Raw genomic sequence first — 10,225 nt, 5'->3', positions numbered from 1 at the left:
GTGCCTCATTTACCCCAGAACTTTGTATCTGATGACTGTAGGATGACTGGTACACTGGGGGCAGAGCTGCATGTTTGGGATCCCTGGTGAGAGGTAGATGGAGTACAATGTTAAGAACGTTGAATCTGAGATTTTAAAAATAACATCAAGAACATCCAGCCTTCAATCGCAGCTCTATGGGTTTACCAGCTATGTGATCTTGGGAGGTTCAGTTACTTCCTTTGGATCCGTTTCCTCAGCTGTAAAATGGGGGTAATAGCGTCTCCTACCTCACACAGTTGCTGTGAGAATCAAATGAAGTTGTGGATGCAAAGCATTTTTAAAACCTTAGGTGCTAACAAATTTCAGCTATTTTACTACTACTACTACTACTACTACTACTACTGCTACTACTACTGCTACTACTACTGCTACTACTACTGCTATTACTACATACATGGACAGAGTGGAGGCTGAAGCTTAACTGTTGAAATTTTTTCTTCCTGGACTTGGCTCCGCCCTGGGTCAAGCGTAAGGGCTCTAAGACTGGGACCTTAACAATATATCTTTGCTTTGCTATGTGAATAGCTTGGTTACTCTTCCACATGAGGCACAGATATCAATATCTCTAAGTATGAGGCTGGAATCTAATGACTAGCAGGCAAAGCCACTTCCTTCAGGCTGGTGGCATATTGATGGGACATGAAAAGTTCCTTCTCCCATGTCCGTGTTTGCTAATGCTGTGCTCTTGAGAGCGTCCTGACCAGTCCTTGCAATGCTGTTGATGTTTCTGGTTGCTATGGTTCCCTTCATATACAAATAGACATTCTTCTGCTCAACACCTACTGAACCAGATAGCAGCTGGCAGGAGCTGGAGAGGGAATACATGCGAGGAGCAGAGAAGAGTGTGTATTCTGGGGAAGTAAATGAAGAGAGGCCAGAGATAATGATTTCTTTGGATAAAACTTGCTTAAAAATGACCCCTGCTTGCTGGAGGACTGTTCTGGTCCTTTGCACAGAAGGAGTTGAACCATACAGGTTCATAGGTACAGGTGCAATGAGTATTCATTTAAGGAAGCTAATGGGCCTGTTAGCTTTTACAAATGAGGAGAATTTGGTTTTGTAGCTTTGCTTTGCAAAATCTCTTTTGAGGAGGGCCTGTGGGCAATCCTCCATCTGCTGCTGTTCCAATGCGTTTGTATTCTGCTGCCACCTTCAACAGGGAGCTGTCCCAAACATATGGGGGAGGAGTTGAAATGTCTAAGGGGAGAATTTGATGAGCTTCTGATAAATTATATAAGCTGTCAATTAAATATGCGTGTATATACACACCCCCACATCCACACAGAGACAGGGTTCCTGTTCCTGGAATATGGGTTAACATACACAGGAGGTGGTGCCCTTTCCTTTGGACTGTTATCACAGCTGGCAGCCAGTTTAGTAAAGGCAGCTTAATGGTCCATAAAATGATTAGATAAAGATGAGGACAGGATCATATTTGTTGGTCCTGCTGCACAGCTGAAGAACATTAAACGGGGCACACAATGTGCAAGCTGCCCTGATAAAACATTCCTTTAGCTCTGGCTGGGGAGGTGCACTTGTGAGGGGCAAAGACATCTCCTGAGTGACAGACTGTACCAATGGGTGTAGCATGGCCAGGCTAGGTCCCCTCTTCTATGGAGGGGAAAGAAGGGCAGGATCTAGAGAAAGAAAAAGGTAAAATGATGGAAGGGTCCTTAGGTACATTCTGGGAGTGCCAAAGGACTTTTTTGTTCATCATTTCCTAGTTAACTCAGTACTAAGGTAACCTCCTTGCTTAAGCCTGATGTGTTTGAATGGATGGATGGATGGATGAATGGATGAAAAAGTTGAAATGAAAAACAAATGAAAAGTGTTGATCATGTGAAACACTGTGCTAAGGGCTGAGGAAAAGAAGAGAAAAGGAGAAAAGCACACAGCGATCCCTGCTAACCCTCACCATTACAGGCCACCCAGCCCTGTTTCCTGGGATTACTATGTATACTGCTTTATCTTTTAAAACAAGAACCAACACTGATATTCTGGTGATACTAAAAAGGATTAACAAAGTACCTCCTTGTGTGTGTGTGTGTGTGTGCGTGTGTGTGCGTGTGTGTGCGTGCGTGCGTGTGTGTGTGTGTGTGTGTGTGTGTGTGTGTGTGTGTAGGCTAAATACCACTGGCTTTTATGCTGTGAATAAGCCCCATAGTTAAATTAAACAGACTGTGCAGCTGAACTTCTGTTCCTTGAAATTCCAAACTGGACCAGCAGGCTGTATTATTTCAAGGCCTTACCCTGCTTTTTGCAGATGGCCTTCATGTCTGTGGCAAAAAAAAACAAAAATAAAATACACATTTGTTTTAAAATTATTTTAGACCTTTACAGAGAATTTGATCATATGCATGACTTTTATATAATAAAGGAAGCACAAAAACATTCCCAACTTAATTTAGAATTTCAGAACCCTGGAAAGTTAGCTTTGGAAGAGACCTTAGAAATCATCTACTCCAAACTCATCATTTTGCAGATGAAGGAACTGAGGCCTAGAGAACCAAAGCTGTTTGCTTCAGTTCACCTGAACTTCCAATTAAGATTGAATGCCAAATTAGAGATTTCCTAGAGTAAACATTGGTGGAAAGGGGTGGGGGAGAACAACAAGCCAAAGAGATATTGATCTTTGAAGTTTACCCTGAAGAGTCAATCTGGTTCATGTGAATCTCGAACTTCAGAGGACAGAGACCACAGGTCCCTTAAAGTTACTGTTTAAAGGTTTGGGAAGGAAATCACTATGCCAAAAAAAATTCATATGAATTCTTCCCTGGAGGTCAGAAAGATAATTCCTTCTTTAAAGGAATGACTTGAGTTCACTGAATCATAAGATCTCCAGACCAGGATGGAACCTCCATTCACTTTTCATCTTATCAACGTCCTTCTTAAACTATAACGCCCCAAACTGAATAGAATGCTCCAGGTGTGGGCTGACCAGGGTGGTCCCTGTCTCTCAGTATCTCTCTCTCTGTCTCTGCCTGCCTCTGCCTCTCTGTCTCTGTCTCTGTCTCTCCTTCCCTCTCTCCCTTTTTCTCATCAGTTTTTTGCCACATATTGACCTTGTGGTCCATTAAACCTCCCAGGTCTTTTTCAGACAAACTGCTAACTTGCCATGCTTCCCCCATCATTCACTTGTGAAAATGATTTTTTGAATCTTTTAAGACTTTCCAGTTATCTCTCCCAAATTCAAACTTTTTCAGTTCAGCCCAGTGTTCCAACCTGTCAAGCAAGACCTTTTTGGTTCCAGCCTCTGTCATAGTGTCACATCTCATTTATCTTCTGGCTTTGTATCATATACAAATCTTATGGACATACCATCTACACTTTTATCCAAGTTACTATAAAAATGTTAAACACCACAGGGTCAAACCCAGACCCTCGAATCCCTCTTCTGGAGACTGCCTGACAAACTGAGATTGAGTCTTTAGTGATTGTGCTGAGTCTATCCATGCAACCATTTTTGAATCCGTCTAGGATTTTTTAGTCCAAATTTCTCCACCTTTTTCCCGTAAGAGTAATAGGAGATACTTTACCACGTGATTTCCTAAAATCTAAGTAAACTATATTTGAGCATTCCATAAACTATCAGTTTGGTAACTGTGACTAAAAAAAATGAACAAAATGATTGGTTTTGCCTGCTCTATTCTTGATAAATCTACATATACTGGCTTTTATGACCATTTCTAAAAATCTAGATTAGTCTTTTTAATCATCTAAAAATTTTCCAATTAGAGTGGATTGGGTAAAGGACAATATAGTTGATCTGTGCTTAAAGAAAATCATTTGGTGGCAGAAATTTGGAAGGTGGATTGGAATAGGTAGAGACTTGAGACAGGAAGACAAATATGGAGGAAGACTATTTTAATCTGGGATAGAGATGACCAGGGCAGAATACAGAGGAACGATTATCTCTTTATTCTTGGAAACTATTCATCTCCTTATGTAAGGAGGTGGTTATATAAGTCAAGAGAAAGTGTGATACTGGCATGGTTTGCTATTTCCTTTTCTAGCTCCTTTTGCAGATGAGGAAATTGATGCAAATAGAGTTAAGTGACTTGCCCAGAGTTGCACAGTTACTACATGTTTGAAGCCATATTGGAGCTCACAAAGATGAGTCTTCTTGACTCCAGACCCAGCACTGTATTATGCTACCTTGCTGCCCAGCATTAACTCATACTTTGACCAATGCCAGCATGGCTTGGCAGCATCATGCCTATAGACAGCATGGTAGGTATGATGGGAGGCCTACTTCTAGACTCCATTTAGGTTGTTCCTATGATGTGCCATATTCTCTTGCCACAGCTGGCACATATGGCAGTACTCACTTCTGTAGGAGAAATGTACCCACATATCTAGACGTCATGTTTATGCTGAAATTGAAGCAGTGAATCCCAGAAGCCTATGGAAGCACCACACCAGGCTGATAGACCCTGGTTTGTACATTCCTTCATTTTCTGTAGTCGGGACCAAGTTCTTTGGACTCATTCTGATTTCAAGTGATCAGAAATTTCTATAGCTGAGAAGTGATTAAGTCCAACCTCCTCATTTTTTAAATGGGAAGCTGAGGCCTGTAGAGATGAAATATCTTCCCAAAGGTCATGCATATAGCAAGCAGCAAAGATGGGATGAGTGGGACAGTGTAGTGCAATGGAAAGATTCGAGTTTAAATTCTATCTTGCTACTTATAGCATATAGGATCTTGGCCAAGTCACTTCATGTCCTTGGGCCTTAGATCATCTTTTCTAAAATGAGTGATTAGATTAGATTAGATTAGAACAGTAACCATTTTAATTAAGGATCTATTATCTGCTGACTACAGCGCTGGGCACTGATGACCTGGCAGATTCTTTCTAGCTTCATTCCAGGAAGTGTATAAACTTGTTAACTAGATTTGTTTGTGAAACCTATGCCAGTATCTTCCAGGGCTCCTAGGAGTGGAATAGCTATTAGCAACACTCTGAATGCTGTTTGGTGAAGAATTTGCATCTACTTTGAGGGGCACATGATATAATTAGAATGACCAATGACTGGAATTGGAAGAACTGGGTTCAAGTTTTGACTCCCATCTCTTACTGACTATGATGTCAATTGGGACAAATCATTTAATTTTTCAGAGTTTGATTTTCCTCATCTATAAAATGGGAATAATTACCTCTTATGCCTCCCTTACTGAGTTGTTAGGAAGATCAAATGAGATGATGTATGAAAAGCATGATTAGTATTATTTACAGAGAGGACTGCTTAATCAGTGCTTTTCAACTTCTTTTTTAGTTCAATCCCCCTGTATTCAAGTGCATAAATCACTTGAAGCCTTTTGTATCCTTGGTGTCAGTGAGCATTTCCATTTTAAAATAGAAAAATGTGAGGGAAATGGAGTTCCTACGATCTGTTCAGTCAACTTCTGGAAGCTACTATGGCAAAAAAGAGCCATTTACGTGTATGTTTACTTCCATCAATTAGTCAATATACTACAGTGTCTTATAATAGCAATGCTTAGCAAATTTAACTAATATATCACAGCCACTATGCTAATCACTTTACAAATATCTCATTTTACTTTCATAACCACTCGGTGAGGTAGGCGCTATTATAATCCCTATTTTACAGCTGAGGGAATGGAGGCAGACAGAAGCCGAGTGACTTGCCCAAGGTCACACAGCTAGTAAATGTCTGAAGCTAGATTTGGACTGAGGTCTTCCTAACTCCCGACCCAGTACTCTGTGCACCACCCTAACCAGCTACCTAAATTGTTCATTCTGATAATATCTTGGCAGGTAGGTGATGCAGTGGATAGAGTTCTGGGCCTGGGATCAGGAAGACTTATCTTCATGAGTTCAAATTTAGTCTTAGACATTGACTAGTTGTGTGACCTGAGCAAATCACTTGATCCTGTTTGCCTCAGTTTCCTTATCTACAAAATGAGCTAGAGAAGGAAATGGCAAACTGTATCTTTGCCAAGAAAATCTCAAAAAAGAGCCACAAAGAGTTGGACACCTCTGAACAACAGTAGTGGCATCTACTCTAAAGAGGACACTCAGATTAAATCTGTAAAACGCTTTTCAAACCTTAAAGCATTCTACAAATGTGGGCTGCTATTACAGTGTGCTCACCTGTAGGTAATGCTGTGTGCAGAAATCCAATAAGACTCAGACTTGTTGCAGTGTCTTGTAAGAGCTTAGAGTCTTGTCAGGTGATGAATCTCTCTGAACTTATCCAGCCTGGGGTTAAACAACAGACACTCTCTGTCCCTGGGTCCATCAGAGTCATAACCAGAGAAACTATGCCTGTGGCCAATGTAGTTGGGAGTGAGTGAAACAGGTTATAATATACTCCCATTACCTGGAGCAGAGGTCTGTCTCTCAGAATGACCCAAGTGACCCAAAGACTGGGAGACAAGGTGGAGGGACAAGTGACTGCCATGGAGAAGGTGTGCAAATGTGCCCTGCTCCTACATTGGTGCCAGAGACAGAGCCCGACTTGTTTTATTTTAGGTCTGGCTTGGGGCCATCCTCAAATCTTCTTCAGCTTGCTAGGACCAGCCAGAGTGCAGAGTCCATGGGCAGAGCCTTCAAGAATTCAAATTTATTTCTATACCACAAAGGTAGTAGAGCAGAAGGAGCATTGTCTTTGGCATTCATGTCCAGTTGTCTTGATCTATATCCTGCCCCTGGACCCAGAGGGCTCTGGAGGATAAAATGAAGTTGATGACTTTGCAGAGCCCTCCTCTGTTAAATCCAATTCACTTGCATGTCATGACATCACCTCCCTGATGTCATGGTCCTCTTTGAGAACGAAGGACAAACAATGACAACAATAAGTATTGTCTCTGAAGTCAAAAGACCTGGGTTCAAACCTTACCTCTGCTTTGCGTAATTTTGGGCAAGTCTTTTGGCCTCCATATCCCTATTTTTAAAATGATGGAGTCAAACTCAGTGATAACTAAGGTCCCTTCCAGCTCTAGATTTTTGTGAGAGGACTTTACAGGAAGACAAGCTTGTGTATGCAGCTAAACTTACTGTCTTCTGCAGTCCCTTAACACAGGTGACACTCTAAGTGGCCTATCATTCCCAGGTGTAGAAGAACATGAAGAATATTTAATATAATCTCGATTTCGAGATTATATGTTCTTTAAAAAGGCTGAGACCAAGCTGCATCTAAACTTTTCTTAGGAGAGTGCTCTGTACATAATTTCTTAATAAATGTGATTGCTACAGATGAGGAAACTGGAGCACATGGTGATTAAGAGCCAATTAGAGAGAGATCTGAGATGACAACCTCAGTCTTCTTACTTCCAGTCTAGTGCCCTTTACATTCCACCATTGCCTGGCACATTTCTATAGCTTGAATGTGAGTTGTTAGTACTTCATCTTTATTTCTTCCAGTCAGAGACAGTTTTTTGGTTCTCTTGGTCACTGCCTACTCATTTGCTGCTCTACTGTTGCCAAGCATGTGTTGGCTCAGCTTTCTCTCCAAGTTGGGGAATTGTTCTGATTTGGAGAAGTGCTCTAATCTTTTGACATTAAATCTTCTGGTCTTGCCTTGGGGCCACCCCTTTTGTTGAATGCAAATATTTCGCTTGGAGAGGATAAGTCTATGATCAGTCCAGCACTCTGCAATACACATTGCCTTTTTCATTCTCACATCCTGTCTCTTCTTACAAGGACATAGTCTATTAAATGCTAATGTTTGCTGTGAAGGTGTATCCATAACATTTTATTGCAGTTAGGTAGAAGGAAGACAGTGCCGATGATGAGAAGGTTATGAGATGTACAAATCTTCAGCAGTAATTGATCCTTGCTGTTTCCTATTCCATTCCTCCTAGGGAATCCTGGCCTTGCCTGATAGTCTATGCCTACTCTTTTGTTATAGTCACCCAGACATCCAAGCTTGTCCTCTTCTGGCACATCGATGAAGAGGGTCTCTAAGTTTTCATAAAATTTTTCTTTGACTTCATTAGGGTTCATTGTGGCAGGAACATACGCACTGATAATAGTGACTTGGAGCTTTCTTTTAAGTGGCTATTGCATTATCATGAGCCTGTCATTCCAGGAAGTGTACAAACTTGTTAACTAGATTTGTTTTGTTTGTGAAGTCTATGCCAGTGTCATGTGGCTTCCTATCACTTGCTATCTCCAGAAATAAACTTATCCAGTTCCAGCTTTGGTAAACTGGCTTTCATTTGCCATTCTGGTTTCACTCAGGGCTGCTATTTGGATCTAATACCTGTTGAGTTCTCTTCCAACAGGAGCTGTTTGTACTAATGATGAATGGAATCATCTTTGCAAAAGTTTTTGTACATTTGTGTGTGTGTGTGTGTGTGTGTGTGTGTGTGTGTGTTTCAACTGCAGGGTAGGACCCATGCCTGCTGTGGTAAACAGACCAATGTGATATTCACAGAATCTAAATGAATATGCCAGGACAATTCTGAATCATGAAATACAACAGACCCTCCACATAGAAGGCAGAACCAAAACATTTATTCAAACACCAGAAAGCCAAATCCCAACACCAGAAAACCAAATCCATCATAACAACAAAGAAATCCATACACAATAACAATTCAGGGGGCACTACCATCCCCAAGCCTTCCCTCTGATAGACTTCCCACAAACCTACTTCCTTAAACAAATCACAAACAGGCTCCCTTATATAAAATCACAAACAAGCTCTCCCACTCCCGCTAGTTGCTGCCTTTCCCAGTTCTGATTGTTCTCTAACTTCCTCTCAGCTCTGCTCTAACACCATCTCTTTCTGTTCCACCCCTCCTGCTCTACCCCTTCCTGCTCTATGTGACTTGACTTATGTGACTCGGGCTTCCATGTAACTTAAGCAGGCCACATGGGCTTTTTAATGGGAAAGATCTTCCCCTTAAGAAACAAAATTACATTAACAATAAGCAAAAATTCGCCATCAGTACAATTAGGTGAAGCAGACAATTTTTAGGACATCTTTTCTAGCCTCTTCTTCATGCCAGGAGGTAAGCAATGTGGTCCTTCTCAGATACCCAGGGGGCTGCCAGATTCCACTGCTGCTTCATTCCAGTGAGAAAATGACCCTATGGGCTGGGCCTCCTGTATGAAGGGTTGTGGACATAGCTGCCAGTGTATCTATACCTGCTGCTGTGTCACTATCCTGTTATCATAGGACTTTGAGGTGGGTAAAAATGGTAAAATAGTTCAGGTGATGTCTTTTGACTCATGTATAAATTGGATATAGGTGAGACAGAGTTGCACAAAGTCTTTGTCCTCACTCTCTCTTCCAGAGTCATTGGAGTCCAGTGACAAGACAAAAGTCAAGATGACTGGTGATGATTTGGGATGCCATGGATGACTTGGTGTCTTCCATGTCTAACCAAGCTCTAAGTGCTCCATAGTGCCTGCTTCTGCTGCCTTTGTTAGGAACAAATGGCTCACATCTGCCTATTCTACTGGGGAAGTCTTCACATGCTTGGGATAGATAATCCCCCCCCCCAACTCACTGATGGATTTGAGGTTTATTGGTTACCCTCAACCTGGTATAGCCTGTCTGATGAAATGTTTACCAGGGTGTAGCCTCTGCCCATGCTACAAGGTCTTGGAGTTACAGGTGAGAACTGAGTGACAGGTGGACACCAAAGGTGGATGAGCAGCCCTGAAAAGGGATCAACATCCCTTGCACCAGAGGCGCTAGGGCCCCTGAATACCCATACACCCTGATTGTCATGTAGTCCACTGCTGGATCTATCATCTTAATGAATATGGAAAAGATCTAGAATGTCTTCATTGTAGAGAACTCTTGTTGTGAGAATTTCATCCACCAATGCAGATTGCAACCCATCTTTAACTTAGAGAAGTTTGAGGAAGTTTCCTATGGCACAGTGAGGTTGAATAGTACCTGGCAGAGTCAAGATTTGATCCTAGGCCTTCCTGACTCTAAGCTCAGCACTCCATCCATCATGCAAAGCTATTTTCCTCATACCTTAATGAAAATGACCTAAATTTCATTTAACCTCTGAAATTCCTGAAGTAGCATCTCCAAAGTCAAGGTTAATTGAAAATTTCTTGACTTTTACCCTAATTTCTGGCTAAGCTTGATGGGAGCACACTTGGGGTCAATCTGTCCAGTAGAACCAGATCCATACACAACCCTGAACCTGCCAAACATATTGGCATTGGAAATCATCCAGTAACCTGGCTGGGAG

The sequence above is a fragment of the Notamacropus eugenii genome, chromosome 2 (assembly GCF_028372415.1).
Source record: "Notamacropus eugenii isolate mMacEug1 chromosome 2, mMacEug1.pri_v2, whole genome shotgun sequence".
Taxonomy (NCBI): domain Eukaryota; kingdom Metazoa; phylum Chordata; class Mammalia; order Diprotodontia; family Macropodidae; genus Notamacropus; species Notamacropus eugenii.
Note: the sequence above shows the minus strand (reverse complement) of the source record.